General features: G+C 48.2%; 1 pseudogene; it reads left to right on the top strand.

The window, feature by feature from the left end:
- The first annotated feature begins 875 nt into the window (after nt 1-875).
- Nucleotides 876-3,989, top strand: LOC124671225 (annotated as a pseudogene).
- The last annotated feature ends 7,026 nt before the right edge of the window (nt 3,990-11,015 follow it).

The following is an 11,015-nucleotide window of genomic DNA, read 5'->3' as shown; positions in this document are numbered from 1 at the left end:
AAATAAATAAACAATAAAATTGTACCAAAGTTTGTTCATGAGAAAATGGGTGTACATGTGTTTTTTATGTGAATAAAAATGAAAAAAGACATAGATTATGAAATATTCATTTTTTAAACGACGCAAAGTACATACATCTTGAGATAAGTCATGATAAAAGCAAGTAGCACAACAGCTAGGTGCTGCCGAGCATGATGACGGAGGTGGGACAAATGCTACATATATTTTAGTATTTTTCATGAATCTTTAATGGGGAAACAATCACCAACAGTATATACTATAGTTTCACCAATACATGATTATGCTATCTCTCTGTTCTAAAATAAGTCTTGTGATTTTGTCTAGATATGAATGTGTCTAGATGCATTTTAATATATAGATGTATCCATATCCAGAACATGCATTTTGGATGGAGTACAAATTTGGCACTCACCAAATTGACAAAGGAAAACGCTAGCAATCACCCGGGGATCTCTCGCTTCCTTCCTCCGCATCGCGAGCGTGACACGCGTCCGCGTGCGTGGTCAACGTGGGTGGGCCCCACCCAAAGCTTATCCTGACGTTCTCTTCTACCTAGCGTCGTCTAGTACTACTACTTCCGATTCCCCAACCAAAATACGCCGCTCCTCTCAATCGCACCGGCACGGCCACCCACCGCCGATATACCGTGTCCTCTTCTCTCCCGCGAGCGCGCCGCCGGCCTCCACCACCTCGAGCGCGCCGCCCCCAATCCCTACCTCTCCTGCCTCCTCAAATGTTGCTGCAAGCGGCGGCGCCATTGATGTATGTCGGGCCGTCGGCCTTTTGCTGCGAATCCCGCCGCTTCCCCGCGCTCATCTCGTCGAGATAGTCGCCGCCATGGAAAAGCTGCGGAGATGGGCGGTTGGAAGAGGCTCTTGCTGCAAGGGGCGGCCGACCTTGCCCTGCTGCAAAGGATTGGCTGCGCGGATCCTGTGTCCCGCCGCCGAGGGCACATGAGGCTCCTACCTTTGTGGCGCCACCGGCGGCGGCCGTTCGCAGCAACTGCGGAGGCCGTTGGTAGCAGCGGTGGTCGCTGTTTGTAGCAGACGCGGAGGCCGTGGTTAGCAGCGGCGGCGGCGGCCGGCCGTGCTACAATTGGCGGCCGGTAGTAGCAACCACGGAGGCCATGGGTAGCGGCGGCGGCGGCCATTCGCAGCAACGGCGGCGGCCGTGGGTAGCAGCGCCGGCGACGCCCGACCTTGCTACAATCGACGGTTGATAGTAGCAGCGGCGACGACCGTTCGCAGCAACGGCGGCGGCCGTGGGTAGCAACGATGGACGCCGTTTGCAGCAACGGCGGAGGCTATGGATAGCTGCGGCGGCGGCCATTTGCAGCAACGGCAGTGGCCGTGGGTAGCAGCGGCGGCAGCCATGGGTAGCAGCAGTGGGCGACGTTTGCAGCAGCGACGGCCGCCGTGGTTGCTCCCAGGCACATCGGGCGGCTACCAGCGGCGGAGCACCGCCGGCGTGCACTGATGGGGGAGGCAGAGCGGTGGAGAGGGCTGCTGCATCGACGACGACACTTTCAAAGTTCTCCGGCGACTCACTCCCGGCTTCTCCGGCGAATCCGCTTTGGGCTTCTCCGACGACGCCGCCACCAGCAGATGGACCAGTTGCGGGCAGCAGAGTCCAGTTCGTGGACGAAGGCGACGAGTGTTTTTTCTTTATTTTTCTACTGGTGGAAGCGGTGCTCACGTTGTACGGTTCTGATGGCTCGTATCGTACGGCCGACGACCCGGGGGATCGGAGGATTTCATCCCGGGGGACGCTCAGCACTGTCCATAGACAAAACGTGTCCTAGTAGTTGACAATGATTAATGATTTACTTATCCCATACAAGACTGAAGCCCAAACGGCAAAACGGGGGTGCCCTCTTTTTGCAAAAATAAAAATAAATTTAGAAGATCGAATAAAATTATCAGGTCAAAATTTTGATGACACTGGCTTCACAAATTTTAGTTAGGAGCATATATGAGTATTTTAAAATTTTGAATTTGTAGGGGTTTCAGTCACGAGTCTCTTAAGTCATGCAACTAATGTAAATATGGCATGATCGAGATGATACACGTGACATTTGCATGATGATCACATGGTTAGAGCTTTGGTCATCACGACCTTTAAAAATGTGTGATAAGAAAATAAATAGAAAGTGTGTGATCCTATTGAAGGTCGCACTATTTAAAATAAATAGAAAGTGTGTGATTCTATTAAAGATGGCACTATTTAAGCTCGTGGAGTTTTTGAGAAACAGAAGCTACGATGGAGTGCACATCTATTCACTACTTACTGAGTGTAGGCTTTTAAGAATTTAGATATATATGTTGAGACATTGGAGGTATTACCAAAGAAAGCTAGCTAAGGGCTCTAGGTGGGCTTGGTCGGGATTTTGGATCGAGGGGATTGCGACCTGGCGGCGGCGCCCTGTCAGATCTTGGGTCTGGGCCGAGGTGTAGCGTGTAGGAGATCGAGCTCGGCCACCCGCCCGACCCCACCCTTCTCAAATCCCTCCTCGCCAGCATTGGAATCTCCGACGCCGCCTCCTGCCAGGCCGAGATCGAGTACCTCGAGGAGCAAATCCTCAGCCAGGAGGAGGACACCGACCTGCTCCTCGTCGGCGGCGTTGTCGCCCTGCTCCGCTACAGCCTCTTCGACCCCGCCAACTCCAAGGCCGCCCGGTACTGGCCGTCGGTGGGCAACGTGCAGCGCCTCCTGTCCTGGGGCGGCAGCGGCAGCGGCAGCGGCAACACCTCCTTCTCGGTGCCCAAGGAGTTCTCCTGCCCGATCTCGCTCGACCTCATGCGCGATCCCGTGGTGGTCTCCACCGGCCAGACCTACGACCGCCCGTCCATCATCCAGTGGATCGGGGAGGGCCACTCCACCTGCCCCAACTCAGGCCAGGTGCTGGCCGACAACCGCCTGGTGCCCAACCGCGCGCTCCGCAGCTTGATCTCGCAGTGGTGCGGAGTCTACTGCTTCCAGTACGATTCGCCGGAGAGCAACGAGGGGATGGCGGAATGCGTCGCCACGGCCTGCAGCAGCAAGGCGGCCGTCGAGGCGAACAAGGCCACCGCCAGGATTCTGGTCAGGATGCTGGTGGAGGGTTCCGATAGCGCAAAGGCGGTCGCTGCCAAGGAGATCAGGTTGCTGGCCAAGGCCGGGAAGCAGAACCAGACATTCATCGCCGAGCTTGGCGCGATCCCGTTGCTCTGCAGGCTGCTCCCGTCGACGGATCAGATGGCGCAGGAGAACGCGGTGACTGCGCTGCTCAACCTGTCCATCTACGAACGAGCCAAACAAGACACGGATCATGGAGCAGGAGGGTTGCTTGCGGCTCATCGTCAACGTGTTGCAGAATGGATGGACTACGGAGGCCAAGGAGAACGCAGCAGCAACTCTGTTTAGCCTCTCCGTCGTCCATGATTACAAGAAGATGATCACGAACGTGTCTACAGAACGAGCCATGCGCTCTGGAGAAGCTGGCCTCTATGCTGAAAAAGGGGACGCCGAGGGGGAGGAAAGATGCGGTGATGGCGCTATTCAACCTCTCGACGCATCCAGAGAGCGCGGTTGTAGCCTTGATCGAAGCCCTGAGAAACGACACCGTGTCGGAGGAAGCCGCCGGTGCTCTGGCTCTGCTGATGAAGCAACCGTCCGTCGTGCATCTCGTTGGGAGCTCTGAAACCGTGATCACCACCCTCGTCGGATTAATGAGGTGGGAAACTCCAAAGGGCAAGGAGAATGCAGTGTTAGCTCTATACGAGATCTGTCACCGTGGAGGCACGACCTTGGTGCGGAGAGTAGCAAAGCTTCCGGGGCTGAACACGGTAATTCAGAACATCACACTGACCGGAACGAAGCGTGGCAAGAAGAAAGCGAGCTTGATCCTCAAGATGTGCCAGAGGAGCCAAAAGGTTCAGACGGCACGGGCACTGATATCGAAACAGGGTTCGACAACTAGACCGGCATAAAAGTACTTCAGCATATATGTATGTTCAGACGAAGAATCAACTATAAATGCATGCGAACTATATGTGGTTGAACCAAACTACAGAAGAACCTCAGACACAAAATGTATATGCACTTAGTGGCATGGTTGAAATATTGGGCCTGCACTTAGTGGTCCATACTAGATTTCAGATTTCCTATAAATCTCAAAGCCCACATAGTGGCAGCCTTGTGAGTTTGAGCCCAAGTTGGTGGCAGCTCACTAGGGAGTGGCAAGAGGTGGGAAGTTTAGTCCCACATGGAAAGTTAGGAGGAAGTTAGACCACCTTATAAGGTGGGTTGTTCCACCACTAGCAAGTGAGTAAGAATAGGAGTGGTTCACGCGCGCTCCTCCTCCTCCTCGCTCGTCTTGACACGACGCGCGCCGCGCTCGTGGTGAGTGGTTTGAGCCTCGAGCCGAGACTTTCCTTTCTTTTTGCAGTTCAGGAAAACGAATAGAGTCCTAGACGGACGCGTCGCAGTTAGTTCGCTCCCGAACCGTGGGCTATCTGTAACCGACTCGAAACGTGTGCGCGACGTGGGCGTGCCCCACGTTGCCTAGGGTTTCCTGAGCCTATATAATCTCCTGCCAGGCTACCGCAGAAACATATCTAATACATGAGTTAGGGTTTTGCCACCTCTCTCTGCTTGCGCCGCCATCGTAGCCTACTCCATCCCGTGCGCCGACGTGCATCGGCGAACGGGAGAGCAGGTCTCCGGAACCGCTCGTCCTTGCGATCCTGTACGGGAGAGGGCGAATCAGGTTTTTGGGAAGCGCTCTGCGCGACTGCTCAAGCTTTTCATCACGGGTCGCCTTCCGTCCAAGTCGGGCGGTGCTGCCTACCGTCATCTTCAACGCCGTCTACTTCGACCTGTCGTCCCTGTCGTCCACAACGTTGTCATCAACAACGTTACTGCTGCGACATCATCTTCTACACCTCCACCGCCACCTCCACCAGATCGGTACGTGCAACATATCTCGATCTGTTTAGCGATGGATGCTTTACCGTTTGTGTTGCTGCTACTCATGTTGATTAATGCATCTAGTTTGTTCGAGTTTCACATGTTAGTAGTTGTTGTCATCATGTTTTATATTCTGGAATTAATCATGGAAATTGTGCCTAATTATCCAACAATCCAAAACCTAATTGTAGGCAATACATGAGGTCAAGTCTTTCTTGTCAAAGTGCTTTGATATGAAAGACCTGGGAGAAGCTGATGTGATTCTGAACATCCAGCTTATTAAGAATGAGAGTGGGATTACTCTAACGCAATCCCATTATGTTGAGAAGATCTTGAGCCGGTTCGGCTATATTGATAGCAAGTCTTCTCCAACACCTTATGATCCCATTGTGACATTGCGCAAGAACCGGAGGATTGCCGTAGATCAATTGAGATATTCTCAGATCGTTGGCTCACTCATGTACTTAGCGAGCGCGACTAGACCTGACATCTCTTTTGCTGTTAGCAAGTTGAGTAGGTTCATGTCAAACCCGGGTACTGATCATTGGCATGCACTTGATAGGGTCATGCGCTACCTATGTGGTACAATGAGTTATGGGATTCACTATTCAGGGCACCCAGTTGTGCTTGAAGAATATAGTGATTCAAATTGGATCTCTGATGTAGCTGATCTCTATGCCACTAGCGGGTATGTATTTACCTTTGGAGGTGGCGCAGTGTGATGGAGATCTTGCAAGCAAACCATAGTGACGAGGTCAACTATGGAAGCAGAACTTACTGCTTTGGACACAACCACTGTTGAATCAGAATGGTTGCGTGAGCTCTTGATGGACTTGCTCGTGGTTGAAAAACCTGTACCGGCAATCCTTTTGAATTGTGACAATCAAACCGTAATTGTCAAAGTGAACAATTCTAAGGATAACGCGAAGTCATCAAGACACGTCAAAAGACGTTTGAAGTCCGTCGAGAAATTGCGAAACTCCGGAGTAATAACTGTTACATATATTCAAACAGACAAAAACCTGGCAGATCCCTTTACAAAGGGACTATCACGTAATGTGATAGAAAGTGCATCGAGGGAGATGGGTTTGAAACCCGTTGATGTTACACCATAGTGGCAACCCAACCTTTGTGATCGGAGATCCCGTGAATTAGGACCTGGTAAGAACAAACTAGTGGTTTAATTGAGGAGAGTATTATGTAACCCTCTCTATGTGAAGATGCACAACTCTCAATTGCTGTAAGGCAGGTTGGAAACAAGCATTAATGTGTTTATGTTGGCTACTTTAGCAAAGATGCTGTCCTACAGAGCATTCTTGAAATAACACACCTATATGAGTCTGATTGTTAAACGTCGCAATCTATGAGATTTGGGTGATCTCTAGTAAACTCATGAAGAGACCACGAAGTATGACGCATATGCTTCACCCGCGGGGTAGGCTACGGCAGCCATGTCACCGGTTATGACTTTGAGTGAAACCCTGTTCACGCAAAACTTGCAATTCAAGGCTTAGTCCATTGTTCAAGTGTGAATGGATGTAGCTTAAGGTTCTAGGCGGAAGTTCAACTTAACAGTCTCCGCTGAAACACTGGTATATAAACAAGCAGCGAGTATTGGTAAATATCTAAATGGGGATTTGTGATCTGGTGGGGGATTGTTGAAATATTGGGCCTGCACTTAGTGGCCCATACTAGATTTCAGATTTTCCTATAAATCTCAAAGCCCACATAGTGGCAGCCTTGTGAGTTTGTGAAGGAGATATGCCCTAGAGGCAATAATAAAGTGGTTATTATTTATATCTTTATGTTTATGATAAATGTTTATATATCATGCTATAATTGTATTAACCGAAACATTAGTACATGTGTGATATGTAGACAAACAAGAAGTCCCTAGTATGCCTCTTAAACTAGCTTGTTGATTAATGGATGATTAGTTTCATAATCATGAACATTGGATGTTATTAATAACAAGGTTATATCATTATATGAATGATGTAATGGACACACCAAATTAAGCGTAGCATAAGATCTCGTCATTAAGTTATTTGCTATAAGCTTTCAATACATAGTTACCTAGTCCTTATGACCATGAGATCATATAAATCACTTATACCGGAAAGGTACTTTGATTACACCAAACACCACTGCGTAAATGGGTGGCTATAAAGGTGGGATTAAGTATCCGGAAAGTATGAGTTGAAGCATATGGATCAACAATGGGATTTGTCCATCCCGATGACGGATAGATATACTCGGGCCCTCTCGGTGGAATGTCGTCTAATGTCTTGCAAGCATATGAATAAGTTCATAAGAGACCACATACCACGGTACTGAGTAAAGAGTACTTGTCAGAGACGAGGTTGAACATGGTATAGAGTGATACCGAAGATCAAACCTCGGACAAGTAAAATATCGCGTGACAAAGGGAATTGGTATTATATGTAAATGGTTCATTCGATCACTAAAGTCATCGTTGAATATGTGGGAGCCATTATGGATCTCCCGGATCCCGCTATTGGTTATTGGTCGGAGTGAGTACTCAACCATGTCCGCATAGTTCACGAACCGTAGGGTGACACACTTAAAGTTGGATGTTGAAATGGTAGTACTTGAATATGGAATGGAGTTCGAATATTTGTTCGGAGTCCCGGATGAGATCCCGGACATCACGAGGAGTTCCGGAATGGTCCGGAGAATAAGATTCATATATAGGATGTCATTTTATGTGAATTAAAATGTCGCTGAAAAGGTTCTATGGAAGGTTCTAGAAGGTTCTAGAAAAGTCCGGAAGAAACCACCAAGGAAGGTGGAGTCCACATGGGACTCCACCTCCATGGCCGGCCAGCCCTAGGTGGGGAGGAGTCCCAAGTGGACTCCCCCTTAGGGGGCCAGCCACCCCCCACATGGGAGGTGGAAATCCCACCTTTTGGTGGGAGTCCTAGTTGGGCTAGGATTCCCCCTCTTATGGAAGGTTTTTTGTTCGGGTCTTATTCGAAGACTTGGACACCAACACTTGGGGATCCACCTATATAATGAGGGGCCAAGGGAGGGGGCCGGCCACCCCAAGACCACAAGCTGGCCGCCCCATTGAAGTGGCCGGCCACCCCCTCCCAAACCCTAGCCGCCCCCTTCTCCTCCATATCTTCCGCGTAGCTTTAGCGAAGCTCCGCCGGATTTCTCCACCACCACCGACACCACGCCGTCGTGCTGTTGGATTCAAGAGGAGCTACTACTTCCGCTGCCCGCTGGAACGGGGAGGTGGACGTCGTCTTCATCAACAACCGAACGTGTGACCGAGTACGGAGGTGCTGCCCGTTCGTGGCGCCGGAACCGATCGTGATCAAGATCTTCTACGCGCTTTTGCAAGCGGCAAGTGAACGTCTACCGCAGCAACAAGAGCCTCCTCTTGTAGGCTTTGGAATCTCTTCAAGGGTGAGACTCGATAATCCCCTCGTTGCTACCGTCTTCTAGATTGCATCTTGGCTTGGATTTCGTGTTCTCGGTAGGAAAATTTTTGTTTTCTATGCAACGTTATCCTACAGGTGGTATCGAGCCGTGTCTATGCATAGATGGTTGCACGAGTAGAACACAATGGTTTGTGGGCGTTGATGCTTTTGTTATCTTTAGTTGAGTACTTTGCATCTTTGTGGCATAGTGGGATGAAGTGGCTCGGGCTAACTTTACATGACCGCGTTCATGAGATTTGCTCCACGCTCGACATGCAACTTGTATTGCATAAGTGGCTTTGCGGGTGTCTCGTCTCTCCTACTATAGTGAAGATTCAATTTACTCTTCTATCGACAACACTAGTATCACCGTTGTGGTTCATGTTCGTAGGTAGATTGGATCTTACTCGAAAACCCTAAACCACGTAAAATATGCAAACCAAATTAGAGAACGTCTAACTTGTTTTTGCAGGGTTTGGTGATGTGATATGGCCATAATGTGATGATGACTATGTATGAGATGATCATTATTGTATTGTGGCAACCGCAGGAGCCTTATGGTTGTCTTTAAATTTCATGTTGAGTAGTATTTCAAAGTAGTTGTAATAGTTGCTACATGGAGGACAATCATGAAGACGGCGCCATTGACCTTGGTGCTTCGCCGACGATGATGGAGATCATGCCCGTTGATGATGGAGATCATGTCCGTGCTTTGGAGATGAAGATCAAAGGCGCAAAGACAAAAGGGCCATATCATATCACATATGAACTGCATGTGATGTTAATCCTTTTATGCATCTTATTTTGCTTAGATCACGACGGTAGCATTATAAGATGATCCCTCTCACTAAAATCTCAAGATAATAAAGTGTTCATCCTTAGTAGCACCGTTGCCAAGACTTGTCATTTCGAAGCATCTCGTGATGATCGGGTGTGATAGAATCAACAAGTGCATACAACGGGTGCAAGCCAGTTTTTGCACATGCGGATACTAAGGTGGCCTTGACGAGCCTAGCATGTACAGACATGGTCTCGGAACACGTGATACCGAAAGGTAGAGCATGAATCATATGATTGATATGATGAACACTTTGAATGTTCGCCATTGAAATCACACCTTGTCTCGTGATGATCGGACTTAGGTGCGGTGGATTTGGTTCGTGTGATCACTAAGACAATGCGAGGGATATTGTTTTGAGTGGGAGTTCACCTAGTTTTTAATTAAGTTGAATTAAAATTTGAACTCAATTTGTCATAAACTTAGTCTAAACTATTGCAAATATATGTTGTAGATATGGCGTCCTCAATCAATTTTAACCAGTTCCTAGAGAAAGAAAAGCTTAAGAGCAACGGTAGCAACTTCACTCGACCGGTTCCAGTCATGTGAGGATTTTCCTCAATGGCGGAAATCTGCAATATGTGCTTGATGCACCGCTAGGTGACCCTCCTGCAGAAACTGAAACCGATGAAGTAAAAGCTGTTTACGCAACTCGGAAAACTCGGTACTCTCAAGTTCAGTGTGCCATCTTATGCAGTCTGGAAGCCGATCTTCAAAAACGTTTTGAGCACCACGATCCACATGAGTTGATCAATGAGTTGAAGACTATATTTGAGACTCATGCGGCCGTGGAATGCTATGAAGCATCGAAACACTTCTTCAGCTGTATGATGGAAGAAGGCAGCTCCGTTAGTGATCACATGCTCGCCATGACCGGGCATGCGAAGAAACTTAGTGACTTGGGAATAGTGATTCCTAATAGACTGGGGATTAATCGTGTCCTTCAATCACTGCCACCTAGTTACAAGAACTTTGTGATGAACTACAATATGCAGAACATGAACAAAGAGTTACCTGAACTCTTCTCCATGCTAAAATCTGCTGAGATTGAGATCAAGAAAGAGCAAGTGTTGATGGTCAACAAGACCACCAGCTTCAAGAAACAGGGCAAGTCTAAAGGCAAGAACAGGAAGAGTGGCAAGAAAGCTGCCACGCCTCCTGTGAAACCTAAGACTGGCCCTAAGCCTGATGCTGAGTGCTATTACTGCAAGGAGAAGGTGAAGGAGATATGCCCTAGAGGCAATAATAAAATGGTTATTATTTATATCTTTATGTTTATGATAAATGTTTATATATCATGCTAGAATTGTATTAACAGAAACATTAGTACATGTGTGATATGTAGACAAACAAGAAGTCCCTAGTATGCCTCTTAAACTAGCTTGTTGATTAATGGATGATTAGTTTCATAATCATGAACATTGGATGTTATTAATAACAAGGTTATGTCATTGTGTGAATGATGTAATGGACACACCCAATTAAGCGTAGCATAAGATCTCGTCATTAAGTTATTTGCTATAAGCTTTCGATACATAGTTACCTAGTCCTTATGACCATGAGATCATGTAAATCACTTATACCGGAAAGGTACTTTGATTACACCAAACACCATCTGCGTAAATGGGTGGCTATAAAGGTGGGATTAATTATCCGGAAAGTATGAGTTGAGGCATATGGATCAACGAGTGGGATTTGTCCATCCCGATGACGGATAGATATACTACGGGCCCTCTCGGTGGAATGTCGTCTAAATGTCT

Source organism: Lolium rigidum, chromosome 7 (genome assembly GCF_022539505.1).
Source record: "Lolium rigidum isolate FL_2022 chromosome 7, APGP_CSIRO_Lrig_0.1, whole genome shotgun sequence".
NCBI classification, from domain to species: domain Eukaryota; kingdom Viridiplantae; phylum Streptophyta; class Magnoliopsida; order Poales; family Poaceae; genus Lolium; species Lolium rigidum.
Note: the sequence above shows the minus strand (reverse complement) of the source record. Positions and strands in the feature narration are given on the sequence as shown.